Source organism: Lathyrus oleraceus, chromosome 5, assembly GCF_024323335.1.
Source record: "Lathyrus oleraceus cultivar Zhongwan6 chromosome 5, CAAS_Psat_ZW6_1.0, whole genome shotgun sequence".
NCBI lineage: Eukaryota > Viridiplantae > Streptophyta > Magnoliopsida > Fabales > Fabaceae > Lathyrus > Lathyrus oleraceus.
Genome location: NC_066583.1, coordinates 614,828,081 through 614,847,891, shown reverse-complemented (window position 1 = coordinate 614,847,891; position 19,811 = coordinate 614,828,081). Strand labels below are relative to the sequence as shown.

General features: G+C 35.7%; 1 long non-coding RNA gene across 1 annotated transcript; it reads right to left on the bottom strand.

The window, feature by feature from the left end:
- Nucleotides 1-16,629: 16,629 nt before the first annotated feature.
- LOC127087072 (uncharacterized) lies at nt 16,630-18,446 on the bottom strand. The gene is made up of 2 exons (XR_007789768.1): nt 18,018-18,446; nt 16,630-16,877 (listed from the first exon to the last, which is right to left on the bottom strand). It is a non-coding gene; the product is annotated as an uncharacterized LOC127087072 (long non-coding RNA).
- Nucleotides 18,447-19,811: the final 1,365 nt, after the last annotated feature.

Genomic DNA, 19,811 nt, shown 5'->3' with positions numbered 1-19,811 from the left:
GGACAGACGTCTGCTAATGTGAAATCAGAGAGGACTGTTTTAGGGTTTATAGACAATAAAAAGGTATGTGTCATTTCTAACGGTATTTTTTACACTAATGATCATGACGATTATATCCAATTTTGACGTATTAATGAGTATCATTTACGGAGGGAACTCATATGGTATTATGTACCCAGACTCTTTGAGAAGTTGGGCATGAAGAAGGATAAATGGTCACTCTACTTGGGCACAAATGTTTAGGCCTTCAATGGTTCAGTGACCTGCTCTTGGGGATTTATAGAACTGATGGGTACATTAGGGAAAGAAGAAATACCAGGATGGTGGACTTGTAGTTTCTAGTGGTTCCTTGTAAGAGTGTTTCAACTGCATCTTAGGAAGACCTTTTATAGAAACCATTTACATTCATGGCTCCATCATCCATATCAAAATTAAATACCATAATTTTTTTAAAGAAGTAGTAACTATTTGCTTTCAACTAGTGAGATCTCTTTGCATACCCAAAGCCTTACATCACAACTTAGAAGCATCTTCGTTACAACCAAGGGAAAATGAAGGAAATTGGCCTTAACGGAACCTAGATCTTAATGTCATAAACTTGGGTAAACCCATGGAAGGTGCCACAATGATCAAGAAGTATGGCTTGGGTAAATATATACAACTAAAACCGAGATGAAAATTTTGAGGTTGGGCCCTGATTATGAAGAAGAGGAACTTACGAGATATCTTCAAGACAATCTTCATGTCCAAAATACTGATAAGGATCTTTTGCAGGCATGTCACATATATGATCAAATGCCCCATAGTTTCGAAAATATGGCTGCAAATTACCAAGGACCACTATCATATACCTCGAACCAACAAGGTATAACACGAGATCCAAACACTGAAAACTCTGACCTAGTCATCCCATGTTACAAGGAGGTGGCATTGGAGATAAGGGTGACGCAAAAGACAAGATTGATTCAGCGACGACACGAGGCATCCTTGACGGAAGACCCTGCATAATGAGAATCTCCATGAGGAACTTCCTCAAAGACAAGAATAGTTATACAGGTTGAGTCGAGACTACATCCAAGTCATTACTATTTTTTTATTCTTAGTATTTCATGCAATCCTATATCATGTAAACATTGCATTACAAAATTAATAAACAAGATTTTTTCTGAGAATTCTCGCATTATCATTATGTAAATTGTAACACCCCAAATTCAATTAATTTATAATTAAATTTAGTTTCATTTTATTTAAATTATTAACTGATTTATATGATTCTATTTGGATAATTGGTGAATATATGTGTCTTGGTGGGTATTGGAGGGAGTTAAGGGAATCGTATAAATTAATTCAATTAATTTTAATTAATTTAAGCTGAGAATAATGATTAAAAATAATGTTATTGGGAGGAAATTTATATTTAAGATAAAAATAGGATAGTTGTAGAAAAATAAGAGGAATAGTCAAAATTGGTGGAAAATTGAGTTATTATAATTAAAAATTAAAATAACAGAAATTAGAGTTAGTAAGAGGAGCAGGGGAAATATAGAGAATATGTGAATAAGTTAAGGGTAATAAGAGAATAACTTAATTAATGAGAATTATGTTTTGGTTTAAATAGAAAAGGTGAGAGCTGGGAATATTACGGTAAGTATTATTTAGAACAAGAGAAAAGAAGCAACCTAAGGCTTGAGGAACAAGGAGATATTATCATTGTTGTAGAGCTTGCTTTGCTGGATATCCAAGATAATGGGGGAGATTACTGATAACACTGAAACACATTACGTATATGGCTCAGATTGCACGTGATTATTATAGTTTTATTGTTATTTCCTTGTGTTATGCTTGTCTTTTGTCTTGTTTTCAGATACATTGCCTAAATAAAACCTTTCACGAAAAAATGAAGCGAAAAAAGCAAGAATCAAATATTTTCAGTGGAAAATACACACATGGCGTTGGCCAAGTGGGTAGCCATGATGTGTAAGCTCTTACCCATGTTTCAACGGTCACAAGACCATGTCTTTCACACTTTATACACATGGCGGACATCATGCCTAGATGGCGGGCGCCATCTTCCTATTTCGCGCCCAGTCAAGGGCAGTTGATAGGAAGTGGTCATGACTAGAGATTTTTTCTCCACACGAATTTTGAAAGTGTTATGTAACTTCTAAGGCATTGCTACACTATAAATAAGACTTAGGTCTTTAGTTGTAGGCATCCAAGTCTAGTTGCAACATAGGCCATAGAATCACTTCGTTAAAGCAATAATTCTTCACATCGGAGGATTATTGCACCATTTTTCTAAGCAGGTTTAGAGTACCGTAGAGTAGAGGTTAATCTTGCCGTCATTTTACTTTCAATTCAGATTTATTTCAACTTTGTACTAGATTCAAGTCTCCAATTTGGAGCAGGTTTTTAATATATTTCGCATTATTATTATTTAATTTCTCGCTTTGCCTTTAATTTGTTTATTTCTCACTTCGCCTTTAATTTGTTTATTTTCTCGCACCACTTTTAGATTGTTTACTTTTTTCGCACCGCTTTTAAATTGTTTATTTTCCTTTCATGATTACTTGTCAGATTTATTATCATCGCAAAAGTTTCATTTTCAAACCATACTTTGAATGTATTCACTCTGTGGTTCACTTTTAAAACCATTTTCACACTTAACACTTTATTTCCCTAAATGACTTATTCCATGAATCAATTATATGCTATGTTGTTTAACATAATCATGTCCAGCTAAATCCTTAGTGCTGGAATGTGAGGACCGTCGTTTCGACGGTACTCCGTATGTTGTATCTCTAGGAATACTTTACGGACTATTTTGATTTTAATACAAGTTTTATATGTTTAATTTGGTCGATTACTACAAAAGTAGATTCATGATTAAGTCGGGTAAGATCGAAAGTCATTTGACATTTAAGATAAAACTTGACTAGTTTTTAATTGATAAAAACAACAAAAGCGCTTTGTTAAATTAATTAGGAGATTTTAATATTATTAGAAAGTGATTTTAAAACTATTTTCAAACGCGTTTATAGGTTTAGGATCCGGTTGGCCGAGCATATGTCGAAAACCCTTTTATGTTAAAAGTTTCCAATCAAAAGCACTTTTCAACTGAGCCTTAGAGGTAATTATATAAAAAAAGGATTTTTTCACTTTAACCCAATACGCGACCGGTGCAGTGTGAGCGGATGGTATAGATTAGAGGTTAGGTCCGGTTCCGATCACGCTGATGCAACGATTCATTTTTAATTAACTATTTTTCAAGGAAGAAAATATTGCCGCATAATTAATTCTATTTAGAAACAATAGGAGTACTGTTTAATTGATGTGAATTACATTCTACTATCATTTTATCTGAATTTATCTTCACTATTTTTAATTCATGTGCATTTTATACACCTGTTTGATTAGCCTTAGATAAACATCGTAACGATAGTAATCGATACATTGACATTGGTCTCTGATAATCTTTTGTATTACTCTGACGTATTCCGTATACTTGTAGAAAGCACACATCAAGTTTTTGGCGTTGTTGTCGGGGACCAATTACGTCAAATTTCGTACCCTGTTGTTACACCGTCTATGTAAGACCCCAATTTTGACCCTAAGATCCCTCATGATATCTCATCATATGCATTGGCATTGGGATCACACCTTGGTATCCTCCTTACCCCTCATTCATTGGGTTTGCATTGGGAGAGATCGCCAAGCACATTTGATTGTATCATACTTCATTTTTCATTATTTACTAACCAAAATACCAAAAATATGTTAGTGTATAGTTTGTTTCTTTTGTAGGTATTGTGTATACTCACCTATGCTCTATCAAGCTCATGTCTTGGGTTTGAGACCCTCAATGCAAGGAGTGCAATCAAGAAATGGTTCACATTGGCTCTAAGCATAATATATGGATCCCCATGATCTTCACATATAATTTTGATCAAGAAATCATCAAGAGTTTGGAGTTTGTTTGCCTTGGAAACCCTAATCCATCTAGGTATCTCGTGTGACTTCTTCAACAAGTTTCTTCAGCAATTGATCAAATATTTCAAGGGATACTTCATACTACATCATATTATGCATTTATGAACTTACATGAGTCCCAAATATCAAGATAATGTCAAGCTAGCAAGTTGGTTCATGGTGGTTGACCAGAGAAAATCAACTAGTCAAGACTGGGGTTCCCTAGACCTTATCTCCTAAAATATTTGTCATATGAAAATGATTAAAAGAGAAACGTTACTCAAAATGACATTCCAAACAACTTTCATTTTGAAGTTAAGTAATAAGTTTGCTTGTAAAGTCATTTTTTATGGTGAAATATTATAGGTCATTTTGTCTGAACCCTAGTTTGGAGGTCAACTTCCCAAGACCATAACTTGCTCATTTTTTATGAGATGAGAGCCATTCAAATTCCATGATATAACCAAGATGTCTACTTCAAATTTTATGTTTAGAGTAAGTTCAAATTCAACTTGCAAATGCATGTGCCAAGAGGAAACATTATAGGTCATTTTGGGCCAATACCACTGAACAAGTGATTTTCCTCAACTTCTAAAATGCATAACTCCTCCATGACAAATCCAAATAAGGTCAAATGTATGACCAAATTGAATAGGTTTTAAATATATACAACTTTGATGAAGGAACTTTTCTCATTTGAAGTTCATAGAAAAAGTTATTCAAGGTGGAAGAAGTGAACATTTGACTTGGGACTTAGAAAATTTTCAAATATGTTTGATTTCCCAAACTTCCACCTCAAAACTCATCATGATCCTAGCTTCAAATAAAAACGTGTTCACATGAAAGTTTTTCCCCTTGATCTTGCCTTTCCAAAAAGTCCAAGATAATCTCATTTGGCCAAAGGATGAAGGACTTGCGCATGGGTGTAAGTTGAAGGACCATTTGGATGTTTTCCACTTCCACTTTTCATACACGATTGCATGGCCTTCTGTCGCAACCTGCGAAAAAACAATCGTCGAAAAAGAGAAAAATGACAGAAGAGTCGCCATCGTGCGTTATTTATCCCAAAAGAGGGAAAGGAAACGCTCGAAGTAAACCTGGAGAAAGGAAAGGAAAAGACAAGGTCTCGCAACCAAATCTTGGGTTCGGGAGTTGATTATGCGAAGGGAAGGTATTAGCACCCCTACGCATCCGTAGTATTCTACGGGATCCACTCTTGTTGTTCTTGTCTAAAGGGTGTGTGTTTATCTAATATACTATTTACTAAAAGAAAGGGTCAAAGAAAATGACTCGCACGGATATCGCATCCACTGCATACGTATCTCATATGAATATGAGAATCAGAGTCTTCGTAGCTCGGCTACCTATGGGTTAAAGAGAAGTGTGCTCGCGAAGACATCGCGTCTTATGCCTACGTATCTCATCTGGAATGAGAATCAGAGCAAAATGTAGTTCAGCTAACTACGGGAACAAGGGTCTCGATTGCAACTAGGGCAAGAGAAAAGGGAAAGTCTCGATCGCAACGAGAGCGAGAGAAAAGAATCGCAACGAGGGCGAAAGCAAGCAAGGATTAGTTGTTAGTTGTCAGTCAAAAACTCGGCAAGATATCGCATCTTGTGCCTACGTATCTCATCTGGACATGAGAATCAGAGTTGCCGTAGTTCGGCTACATAGGGATTAAGGATTGCCATCTGAACATGGACTTACAAAGGAGGACACCAGTTGTGTCAAAGGAGAGTGGGCAATGTGTTCACGTCCTAGCAGCAGGTGTCGCAGCTCACTGAATCGAGTCTTAGGCAGTTACCTCTTTGCAATAGGATGGACTACATGCCACAAGATCGGAGACGCACGAAAGGTCTAAAAAGAAGGGGAAACTCTGCCCTAGAGTTGTCATGCAATGTGGACCTAAGTGTTAGGATTTACAAATGGGAACATCTACCTAATGTTAGCATGCAAAGAAAAAGGGAATTCTACCTATGTTATCATACAAAAGAATAAGGGAATTCTACCTATGTTATCATACAAAAGAATAAGGGAATGCTATCTATGTTATCATACAAAGGGTTCTACCTAATGGGTGATACCTGAACGGAACAAGAATCGACGAATGGAGCGAGAAGAGGAACCAGGGGTAAGGGTAGATGGTGATGCATGAAGCAATCGACTTACAGGTGGTAGATGGAGATGCCAGAAGCAATCGACTTACAAGAGAAATGGCGATGCACGAAGCAATCGACTTACAAAAGAATGGATGAATACGTGCTGATTCTGTTAAGTTTTGAAAATGATTACTCGACGTTGGATCGAGGTTTTGATCTTGTTTTGAAATGGTTATCGGATGTTCGTTTTATTTCTTGTATTAACAGATGAATAAAGAATTAAAGAATAAACATTATACAATTCATGGGAGAGGGGTACATTTGTTATGAATGGGGATTGTTCATGGCAGTTAAACAACAAGAATATGTGCCTCATACAACATACAAGTAGGCCACAATTATTAATCAGATATATAAACAAGTATATGATCAAATCAAATAATCAAAGAATGAAATGAATGAGCATTAGACAATGCATGAGAAGTATAAACATGTTAAGCAATCAAACAATAGAAGCATGGATGAAAGAAACAAGTATAAAAAATATCAGATGAATCAGACAGATGCAACTATTCACACAAAGGATCAATGAATAATTTAATCGGGAAATGATACAAGGATCAAATAAAATCAAGGTGAAAGGCCTCTAATACATGGCATATGAGACGAACAAGGGAGGATCAAAAGATCTCTTCAATTGCCCTAAGCAATCCCTTAAGTCAAACATCAATCATAGAAAAGTCAACTGAAAAGTCAAGTCAACTTAAACATTATGGAATAAATAGTAAATTAATCAATAAAATTCTGAAAAATTAAACTAAGTAAGGTGGGGTCAGGACATCATCATCCCCCAAAAAGATTTCAAAAATAATGTGAATTAGTGTATAAATTAATTGAAATGAAACAGAAGTCAAATGAAAAGTCAACCAAGCAAACTAGGTCAAAAATAAATCCAAAATAAATTAAAAATGGGAAATAAAATTCCAATAAAAGGTCAGGTTGACCATGGGACATTAGTCAACCCTCATCCCAAAAATCAGGAGTTAAAAATAATTCTAAGTCATGAAAATAAAATTAATGAAAAAAAGTGTGTCAAAATGAACCATTTGAAATAAATAACTGAAATAAAATATTAACATTAAATAAAATATGAAAATAAAAATTAAATAAATTAAATAAAACATTAAGAAATGTGAAAAGTATTTTTTGATATTTTTATGAACAAATAAAATATTTTTATTATTTAAAAACAAAACAGAAAAATAAAAAGAATTAAAGAAAGGAAATGAAAATGAATGTGGTATAATGGGCCAGATGGGTGGTGTTGATAGCGCAGCGCAAGGAAGCCCAGCCAGGTCCATGATGATTATTCAGCGTGACAGCATAAATAATATGTTCATTTTATTAAGCCATGTAACATTGCAATCAATTGGTCATGTTGGACTTAAGTCATAAGAAGACAAAAACGAAATGGACGGGCAAGATTAAGAGCCACGCGAGCGATCCGACGGCTATAGAGAGAGACACGTCCCCTATTCATGCAAACTAACCCTAGGCCCATGCAAATGAAGAAAAAAACGTGAAAAACGCGGCAAGGCTCTTCCATCTTCCACACAAGATTTCTCATGCTCTAGTTCACCAAATGAGATGATGTAAAAATCAAAACTCAAGTACGAAATGAGAGGAACACAATGGTGCTTTGTTTCATGAAAAATAGTGACTTAAACATGGTGAAAAGTGAACAACAAGGGAGTAATATGCACACAGTTATGGGTGGAAAATAACAGCATGAACTCAAACTCCAAAACAATGTCTCATGGTGAAGGCTTTATAAACAAGCATTGCATAGTACTTACACAGAGCACAACATGATGATGGATATGGCAATGGCATAATAAAAGAAAACAGTGAGAAGCATAGCATAATGGTGAGCATAAAGAGTCATTCATGTCCATGGAAGAAGGAGTGAAAACTTACCTAGTGGATGCAAGGTCCACTGCCTCTTGATAGTGGATGAATGGAAGGAAGAATGAGGTTGCTCTTGGTGCTTGTGCAATGAAAGAGGAGAGAAATGAATCTTGAACTTGCTAACTTGCTTTGCTCTTTGAAAATAGAAGCCTCCACCCTTAACTCGAAAATAGTAGTAGCCTCCACTTCATATTAGGGTTTATGTGTTTATATATGTAGGATTTAATGATGGCTAATGGGCTTGGAATGTTTGTTTTGGAGTCATGCAAAATGATGCAAAAAGTGGGGTGGTATGAGCAAACTCTCAATGTGGCAAAACTTAAGTGAGTGAACATAAAGCAAATGGCCAAATGAGGAAATGCAAGGGCTGGTATTTTTTGTGGTCTGACTTGGTTGTTTGGCTGCAACATAAAAACAGTCCAACAGGGTGACTTTGAGACCTTATAACTTGATGAGAACATGACCAAATGGCAAGGCAATGCAAATAGTAGAAAGAGGGCATGAAGCTTAACATCTTTCATGTTGAACACAAGTTGAAATGGTGAATGGAAGAAGGTGAAAAATGGCCATAAAGTGCAGGTCCCATAACTGCAAAATGGTTGGGCCAGTTTGGCCTAAATGCTGCCTACAAATTCAGTCCATGATGCCAACTTTACTTGAGTGTATCTTTCAAACCAATGATTCAAATGGGGTGATTCCAAAAAGTTATGAAAGAGGACATGGCAAGGTACAATTGTCATGAATAAAGTATTTTCAAAAGATGCCTTGAAGTGCAAGAAAACTGGCCCATAAGTCTTGACAAATTTTGCAAATTTTGGACTTAGAAAATTTTCTAAGTGTTCTAAAATAATGTCTCACTTTGACCAAGCATAACTTTCTCAATTTTAATCCAAATGAAACAAACTTTATATCTATAGAAAGCTTGGAACAAGAGGAACAACGTTCATGTTGGAGAAAGTTTCAAACGAAGCTTTCATATTGATGGAAAATGGGCTTAAAGTGGGTGCAAAAACCATAAAAACTTGCCCTAAATGGAAAGTCAACTATTTCCAAATTTGGTATCTTTTCTAACTCCTGATTAAATGATGAATCCATGATCCAACCTTGATCAAATTTCACATGTAGGCTCCCTTAGGCATGGATTTTGAGATTCCACTTTCAAAATGTCAGGAGTTGACTTTTCTGGCCCCACAGTTGACTTTTCCCAAACTGTCTGATTCTCAATTCCATTGATCAATTGAAGCACCTCTGGCTCAAATAAAGAGCTGATTTTTTGTATGTAGACCCTTGTGGACATATGGAGGGCCATGGAAAAGAGTTTCACCCAAGGAATCAGAAATAAACCGATTTTATACCAAACCCTAGTTTTAGGGCAAAATGATCAGGAACTGATTGCACTTATTGCCAATGGATCTTTCTGAGATAATTGTGGATCTTCTTAGGCCAAGATGCCTCTATAATCATGACATGGATAAAATCCCTTTACTTCCAACCAAACATTGCCTGTTGCGGGTAGCCATGAAACCCTAATTTCTGATTAAATGCAGATGCACACTCTGAGAGCTCTGAATCTTCCACTGATGAACTGTAGACCACCATAAGATACCTGGACCACCTTGAGACCCTTGAGACTTGTATACTTGGAGAATGAAGTCCAATTCTCAATCTTGCTTTGTGTGGGATCCTTCTGTTAAGGAGTGAGCAATCAAACCCTGATTTCCCAAGTCACTGATGCAGTATGCAATGAGTATGACCTAGTATGATGCTAATGCAGTGTGAAACATAATCCCGTGCTTCCAAGAAAAATGAAGGGTAAATTTTGGGGTATTACACCTTCCAACATGAATTCAGCATGACTTTCACTAAATTTTGGATCAGATTACATCACTTGATGGGCCTATCACACGCCCATGTAAGCATGCAAAGGAATTACTCAAACTTTTCCATAATTGGAAGTGTGTGGAAATCAATCTCATGGCCTATAAATAAGACCCTCATTGCTCAGAATTGAGGACCGCATGCCCAAGCTTTGGACCTGCAATCCCAAACCCTCACCATTGAAGGTTAAGTTTGAAGATTTTCTTTGAAAATCGAGTTTCAAATCTCCAACTATTTTGAGATTGAAACTCAAGACTCCATACCTTTCATTGATCCTAATCACTTCCAACAAGCATCTGAAGCAAGTCCAAGCATAATCGAAAGGAAGATCGTGCCAATCTGAAGCTCCACTAAAGGTGAATTTTCAGAATTTTCATCTCTTCGATTCTCCCTCAATTCTTCACAATTCTTGTTGATTTTTAGTTGTCTAAAGTCCTATCAATGTAGGAAAGAAGATTGAGTTGCTTTGAGGTCAAATAGAAGCAACTCAGTTAATGATCCTCAAAATTCAAATCCATGTATCTTTTTATATACTTGGAATTGGAGAAAATTGAGGCCAGATTCGTGCTCCTGGGCATTTTTTTTTTCAAATTAGTGTATTCACTTTTTATTTTACATTGAGTTGAGCTTAAACCAGAACGGTGGCTCTCACCGGAGAAGATGACCGGAGCTAGAGCTCCGGTGGTGTGTTAGCTTGTCCAAGACCATTTGATATGAGTCTCATGTTCTAATCTCACGCGTCCATTGTGATTACCACGCCTGCAACGTGTTTGACTCATGTACATGTGGAATGCGCGCTCCTGGCCATCTGATCTTCCACCTCAATTAATGAGGGAGATCAGATGACCCTTGTTTTTTTGATTTTTCATTTAATCCTTTTATTTTGATTAATTTATATTAATTTCATTTTTAATCCAAAAAATATGAGACTTTCACAAAAAATTTCCAAATATTTTTTTCTTTCATTTTCTGAATTAAAATTAGTTTTTGGATTAATTTTGATATTTTCATGATTTAATTGTTTTTGTGCATATTTTTAATTGTTTAAAAATACTTCTGACTTTTCAAAAATTGGGAAATTTGTTGTCTAAGATCCTTTGACCTTGTTTGACCTAGGATAAATCTCTTGACCATTTTTTTGGTGTCTTGAAGAGGTTTTAGGTTTTTGATCAAACATAATTTAATTTAAATGCATTTTAATTTGATTTTTAATTGATTAATTGTGTAGAAATTAGGTTGAGCCATTTTTATTGACTTGTGAAGTTTGACTATGTGTTTGGGCCTTGGTCAAGGTTTATTTGACTTTTGTTGGATTAAAATCATTGGATTTAGGGGATTGATGAAATGTACATTTCATCTCCCAAAATAAATGAATGCTTTTAATTTGATAAAATTCCTCCCATGGCCAATTTGTGTTTCTCTCATCTCCCCTCCCTCTTCATCTTCAATCCTATTCTATCCCATCCCTTTAATTGACCAATGAAGTCTCAATATCCTAAGGCTAATTGGTTTATCAATAACTTTGTGTTAGATGAACAAATACAAGTATGAATGAGATTAGGTCCATCCTTTGATCATTTTCTTTTTGAGTTTGGTATGTTTTAGGAGTATGATCCATTATACCATATCTCTAACATGCATTAACACCAAATTTTTTATTGCCCGGCTGTAAGACCCTAATTTTGACCCTAAGACCACTCATGCCATCTCATCATATGCATTAGCATTGGGATCACAACTTGGCATCCTCTTTACGCCTCATTCATTGGGTTTGCATTGGAAGAGATCACCAAGCACATTTGATTGTATCATACTTAAAAAATATCTTGGTGGACTGTTGGACTTGATCTGAACTTTTGGACTTAGGATAGGCAACTTCCCTATGCTTTGAGGACTTGGTCAATTACACTATCTGAGACTGAGTTATCCTTGACTATGCCTTTCATCTGATGTAGGACCTTGAGTCCTCTTGATTCATCTGTCACTTTGTCTTTGTGCTTAATTGTTATACTATTATTATTATTGATGTCTGATGATTGTTCTGAGTTCACCACAAGGAATATTTTCATCTGATACATTGGAAGATATTGAAGACTATTAGCTATTAGAATGCTTGCTTGGTTATTTTGGCTATCTTTATTTGATGCCTTGGCCTTCATATGGTTTGCTTGGATGTTGCTTATGCTTGTTGCTTGCTAAAGTCCAAAGGAAAATGGGTTTCTATATGACATTCTTGTCTGTTGGATTGCATCTCATTGGTCAGATCTTTTCAACTATCAACTTTTAATTTTTGTCTAGGGTAGTCCCTTCATCTCCTCTCACTTCTTAAATTTCAAAATCTCTCCCTCTTTTCATAACCTTTTTTGTTTGTGTTTTTCAACTTAGACATGTTTTAATGATTAGAAACTTTAGCCTTATGCCATTGAATTTTTAAACTTTTCCTTAATCAAACTAATGAATTAATTTAACCATATTGGCTTTAATTTCAAAAAGACAAAAAGAACTAACAAACACATTCAAATCTTTGGCCTTTTGGACCTTTCTTGTTAAACTCTTTATTAAAATCAATTCAAAAACTTCTTTGAAATTTTTACCACGAACTACGAGGTTTTGATCCCTCATTTTTATGTTGGTACGTAGGCTTAGACCTAAGGTCTTGTCAAACACAAAAATATAATTAATTAATTCTTTTCTCATCCCCTCACTCTATATTTTACCAAACATCATTTTGACCAAATCACTTGCACACAAAAAAGGACTCCCTAGGAGTACATAGGACCCTTTGGGTGCGAACACCTTCCCTATGTGTAACCAACCCCCTTACCTGTAATCTCTGGCATTTTATTAGTTTTGATTTGGAAACTTCTTATCTTTGGGTTCTATTCGTACATTTGTCCCTTTTCCTTTGGAAACAATAAAAGCATGGTGGCGACTCTGGTTTTATTAATGTTAAGTTTATCCATAGCTTGATGGTCATGAATTTACCGTTACAAAAACAAATCAAACTAGATAAAATAATAAAGCATAGATACTCTCATGAAGAAAGAAAAATGAACAATGGAAATATTTGGCTCAAACCTTACCAGATGAGGTATCTGTAGGTTGAGCACAAGTCCATTGATTATTTTCCCATCCTTCGCATTCAAGTTGCTAGTTGCTAATTTGATGATCACGTCTATTTTGGATCATTTTCTCCATGCTAAAGTTAGAACTTGCAATCTGGAAAAAAACATAAAAAAACTACAAATAAATTTATTAACAATATAGATCTTCATGACAGGGTTATTCTTGAGTAGCTAGTTTCTCTTTAGGATGGTATTGAATAGAAATAAAATAAATTTATGAAAAATAAAAAATGATTAAAAATTGATGGGTTGCCTCTCATCCAGCACTTTTTTACGTCAATATCTTGACGCTCATTGCTCAAAATACATCATGCGCAAGGGATACCCTCACGTCGATAAAAACTCATTTTTTTACATCTTCTTGGGAACTTCACTATATTTCTCTTTCAATTGATAGCATGTCTCAATATCCTTCACATATGGTGTCCATTGATATGCATGAAACACCACTTTCACCTTATTAAATTTCAAAATTAACTCACTGATCTCCTCGTATATTTTTGCCTTCCCAGTTGTCAAGAATGAGCGCCTGAGAATCACTGACCCTTCCAAATCATTTTTCATGTCGATTACCACAAAGTCTGTAGGGAAGGTAAAACCATCGACATGAACTAGAATATCTTGTACAACACCAAGTGGACGAGTCATAGATGAGTCGGCCAAAGTTAGTGTCATGTTGCTCGGTATAATCTCGCTTATCTCCAATTCATTAAATTTGCTCAGCGGCATGACATTGATGCTTGATCCTAAGTCACATAAAGCATGGGGTTTTCACCCTCCCAATGGTGCAAGTAATGTTGAACACTCCTAGACCATTCATCTTTAGTGGAACTACCGACGGTTCCACCACCTCCTCTTTTTCAGCCATGTTGACATGTTCATGAGACAAGTTATGCTTTCCACCATTAAGCAATACATGTATAAACTTAACAAACTTGGGAGTCTCCAATTTTTTTAATTGACGCTTCATGGTTTCTATCCAAAATTTCATGATTCTTATTAGCCTGCTCCAAACCACTCTGAGCGGCCTTGATGAAATTTTGTAAAGTCTCTTCCAACTATGAAGGCTTCCTTTAGAAGTTGGAAGCTTGTTGGTTTTGGTACATAGCTTGGTTACCACTTTGGTTTTGGTTGTTGCTCCAATAAAAATTCGGATGATCTTTCCATCCTGAATTATAGGTATTAGAATAGAGGTTATTCTTTTGAAAATATGCAAAGTGGGCCTCTTCACTTACCCCTTCCAAAGAACACCTTTCATTTTCATGTCCTCCTCCATAAAAGTCACACTTAAGTGATTGTACTTGGCTCACGTTAGCTTTATTTAAGCAGCCTTTAGCTAGCTGCTTATTTAACAATTCAATTTGAGCTAATAATGCAATATGAGTGTCAAGAGGTAACATACCTTTAGTTGTGCTACTAGTTTCAAGTTTAAACGACCTTTCACTTTTAGAACTATACTCATTCATACACATTTTCTTAATGAGGTCCTTTAACTGTGGTTCGGTCATTTGTTTAATTGTGCCTCCCGGAGAAGCATCTAGTAACATGCATGTCTCGCTCTTGAGGCCTTTAATGGAATTTTGCATTTCCTCCATATTGCTCATATTATGATTGGGGAATCTGCATAGTATTAACTCAAATCTCTCCCAAGAATCATACAGTGACTCCGTGTCTTATTGCTCGAAATTGACAATTTCATCTCTCCTCTCAGTAAACTGGCTGGTGGTGAAAAATCTTTCCAAGAACTTATCCTCTAGCTCCTTCCATGTTTGAATGGTTCCATTTTAAAGACATAGTAACCAATCTTTTTCCCTTCCAATGAGTGAGAAACCAAACAATCGTAACTTTACTTGGTCGTTCATGACAGCATCAGGTTTGCACATCAAAACGGCTTCCTAGAAACATGCAAGATGAGCCCATGGATCTCTGATAGTGTTCTTGTCCTTCATCAGTCTGTTTATAGTAATCCCCCATAGTGATGAGTGTTGGTGTGACCATGCTATCTTCCTCTTTAGAATCCGAAGAAACTATTTATGGGTCTACTTTTGGTTTGTCCCCTTCAACCAGACTTGCTTCTCTAGCTTCTTTTCTTAGAGCACGTGTAGTTCTTTCAATTTCTAGATAAAATGGTAGTAATGATGATCCTGAACTGCGCATACATAAATAAAAAATACCTCATTAGTACTATGATAAACAAGAAAATAAACAAAAATCAATGAAACTAAGAAAAATAAAATATGTTGCACAAAGTGTTGCCCTGTTGAATATCAACAGTCCCCATGAACGGTGCCCAAAACTTGATGACTTCTCGGCAAGTGTATCGATAATGTCACAGTAATAAAAGATTGAACCCACAGGGGTTGTGTTCGAACAAGCCAACAATTGTGCAATATAAAGGAAAAATAGTAAATGGGAGGGTTAAGGTTTCAGAACGGAAAACAAATTACTAGTTTAAACAGAAGTATTAACATGGTTAGGTTGTGTATTAGAATCCCCTTATCCTCTCTTGTTGATGTATAATATCTTGTATGGATGGTTTAATCCTTATAATCTCACGGTGAACTAACAAACGTTACAGCCGATCCCTTATGAAATAACTCACTAACAACTACTCAGAGCTTTTTATCCCCGTCCTCCTGCGTAAGTGTCATACTGCAAAATTTTCCCTCCCCTTTTCATATTTCATCTTACCTATGGCTTGAAATTCATTTCCACTCATTCATGTGCCTCATTCATTCATGCTAACACTTTCTCATAATCATCATAGATACAAAGCTTGTGGCTAACAAAAACTAGGGTTTGCTTATGGATCAAGCCCTAGAGATATGGTATGGCTCTTCATATGGAATCAAGTAGGGTGAAACCCTAATTCCTTGATCTTTGGGACCTTTGTTCAAAGAGACCACATCATGACATTCATCTGTGCATAAAACCCCTAATTATTGGCTTTGTTACTCTATGATCTTATGTTTGACCTCTTGAGCATTGATTTGGTCACTAAACCCTAATTGTGGGCCCATGTGTTGGGAGATTGATAGTGGAGATTCATGCTTAGTTTGAAGACCTTGATTAGGGGGTGTGCATCATGAAACCCTAATTAGGGATACTTGGTATTTGGGTGCCATTTTGAGTTGAATTTTGACCATGGGATTGACTAAAACCCCGGTTGATTAGGAAGAGGTTCATGACCATCTTGTCATGCATCATGTCATACATTAAACTTGCTTTGTGCATGAGAATAATTCACTTGACCTACATGCATATATGCTTGGGATTTCATCAGGATCAAGGTTTGTTCAAGCATCCATCCATATGGTGGTGTCAAGATCTTAAGTCTTTGATTCATGATTATTGCTTCCACCCATATGGTGTTGTCAAGATCATAAGTCCTTGGTCATTTATTCTTGGATTCATCCTTGCATTAGGGAATTGGTCTTTTAGTCATTGGTTTGTCTTTGATCCATTGATATTCTTAAGGCATTATAGGTCATTCATTATTGGGTCATCCATGCATTTTAGTCCATTAAATCAAGGTTCATTCATATTGCTTAGTATTTGAACAATTCATATAAATCGTTGTTTCATTCAAATAGAAAAAATCAAGTCATCGTTCATTCAAAACCTCTTTTACATTACATTTCATCCAGTCATCAAATACAAGTCCTTACATATACATCAAACAAGAAGAAAACCCTAGTTTCTAACCTATAGTTGACCAAGTCAAATGTTAACTTTTGGTCAATTAGATGACCAAAGTCAACCTCTTATCCTTAAATCACCATCTTGATCTTCAAGCCTTGATATCACATAATCCTGAAGTGTCCATACCAAGCAAAACCTACAAAATAACCATTCCACAAAATTAGGTCACCAAACACAACTTTGTTCAAGGCATACCATGTTGTAACACAAAATCAACAAACCAAGTCATTTTCTTTTTACTAACTTCTTTTGGAAACATGAATAGACATAACATTACCATTTGAATCATAACCTAGCTTAATCCATTGATCAAAACATTCAAAATAGCATACAATCAATAACACATTTCCATATAGTTTAATTATCAAACCATTTCATTCCATAATTCAATCAAACAAGTTCCATATAATCCACATTTCAATCCAACCATTCAATTCACTTTCAAGTACAAACAAATCAATACACAATTCAAATGATCAAACCATTCACAATTCCATATACCAATTCAAACAATCCACAAATTCAATCGAGCATTTCAATTCATACACAATGCCAATTACACAAGTCAATATCCCAATTCCATATTTCAATTCCCTAACACTTTCCATAATTCAGTTCACCATAATCCCACTTCCCTAATGTTTTAAACAACATCACAAGCAGCTCATTGGAAAAAACTCATGACAGAAAAACTCAATCCCACAAAGCCCTGTTAACATGTACACCAAGCAAATGCAAACACATAGCGAGAAAATCAAAACGCATATAACCTGCAACTGTTTTAACAGAACCAAAGTAAAACTCTTAAAAGCACATCCACCCTGCAAATTCATTCATCAGAGCACCCAAGTAGAATACCATGATAACTAACCTACTGCAACACACACAGGATCACAATCATTCAGCTAACTGAATTTACATTTGCTAATTAACAACATTCCATTTCACATTTCAACTAACACACTAACTTATTTCTGCATCTCTAACTAACTCGATGAATTTCAGATGAATTCCATTTTCATTTCTGACAGAAATCTGGAGAACCTGAAATCTATAAATACATATCACTCTTCAATCATTCAAGGAATTAGCAATCACAAATCGCAAAAATCACGAATCACCAACTCAGAAGCACACTTCACTCTCGATTGTTCAACTCTCTCACCTTTCACTCTTCGAAATCCTCACCTTTGTTCAAGTCTCAATCCCTCACGTCACAATGTGCAAGAAGAAGAAGGAGGAAGCGAAGCAGTTGCAGAAGGAAAGGAGTTCATACTTGTTTTCGCCGGAGAACCACCGCGATAGAGCATTCAACTTGGTAAGTCTTCTTCTCTTGTTCATTTGAATCTCTTGATGTCGTTCAACCTCGCGCACGGATTCCATGATTCTGATTCATTGAAGATGATGTTGAATTTGAGTTGAAGGAGATTTCGGTGATGGTGATTAATATTTGGTTTTCGGATTCCATTTTGATGGTGTTTTCGTTTGAACATTGGAGATGAGGGTGAACAAAAGAGAAAACGTTGTTGAAGTTCTTTAAGTTGTGGAAGTGAAAGTGAAGAAGAGTTCGTATGAGGGAAGGAGAAAAGCGTGAACACCCCGATAAAATGTGTTGCTGAGTGTTTTGACCTGGTTCTGTTTTGGATAGGGCGCATTCTTCGGCTGCAAGGAGCTTGGGCTTTAGGCATGCCCAAGGGTTTTCTTATTCACCCTTCATCAATTGTTCACACTCTCCCTTCATGTTCATGCAATTTAATTCCATTTTTAATTTAATTAATCTTAATTTGATTTTGGGTTTAATTTTTGTTTTCTGATTTTGCTATATTTGGGTGCATAAATCATTTGTCAATTTGTTAATATTAGGATAGTTTGATATTTTCTATTATGTGATATAATTAGATTTAGTTAGAATTAATTAGGATTTATTGATTTTAATTATATTTTTAATTGTTAGAAGTTAATTCAATATTAATTAATTTGTGGATAATGACCATTTTATCCATAAGGTTTAGAGAATTCATGATATGCATGCTCTCTTAGTTTAGGGTTTGTGTAGATTCAATTGGTACAAATTGACTGATCAATCCATTAGTTTGTACATAATTCAATTGATTTGTTCATTCTCACTGATTATGTTGATCAAAGTTTACTTTGATCAATCAAATCATTTGCATTATGCTCAATCCCCAAGGCTATTCAGGTGATTAAAAGACCCTTAATCACTTGATAGGGCAAGTCCCTTGTATTCAAACTATACTGGACCTTAGGAGCTCAAGACCTCAAGATTCAAATTCAAGTTCAAGATTTCAAAGTCAGTACAAGACATTCACATTATACATACTGGACTACAGTTCAAGCATAATAAAAGTGTATCAACACTTGCCAATCATGATTCAAGTTGTGTGCCACGAGCCTTAAGCAATAGAGAAGAGGTGAGAGGGAGCATTCATATCCTCATTCTGAATATCTTAGGATACGAGACGAATGACCCAGTTGCTCAAAGTGTTCACATATATTCATAGAATTTAGTACAATTTTAATCAAAGGATTGTCAAGTATCTTTGCTTCAAGAACCAATACATCATCAAGATTCAAAAGCAGGAATCTTCTTCAGTAACTTATCAGTTATGACGAGGATTACACGATACGGGCCTTAAAAAATAGAGAAGGGGTGAGAGGGAGCATTCCTATCCCCATTCTGAATAGCTTTGGGTACGAGACGAATGACCCAGTTGCTCAGAGTATTCACCTATATTCATAAACTTTAGTACGATTCGAACTCAGTAATTGACAAGTCTTCTCCATGCAAGCACCTCGATTATTCAATACCACAATAAGTAACTTTGTTCTTCCAATCTACCTTTGTGTCCCTTTCAGTTTGAACATTATCCTCAATCATCCTTTGGTTTAATTACCATTGCTTCAGTTTACACATCATTTCTAATTACCTTTTTTAGGTTTAAACACCATCCTTTCAGTTTTAAACACCATATTCAACTACCTTTGTTGGTTTAAACACCACTGCATTGCTTCAATTTGAACAACCTTCCTGGTTTAAACACCATTATCG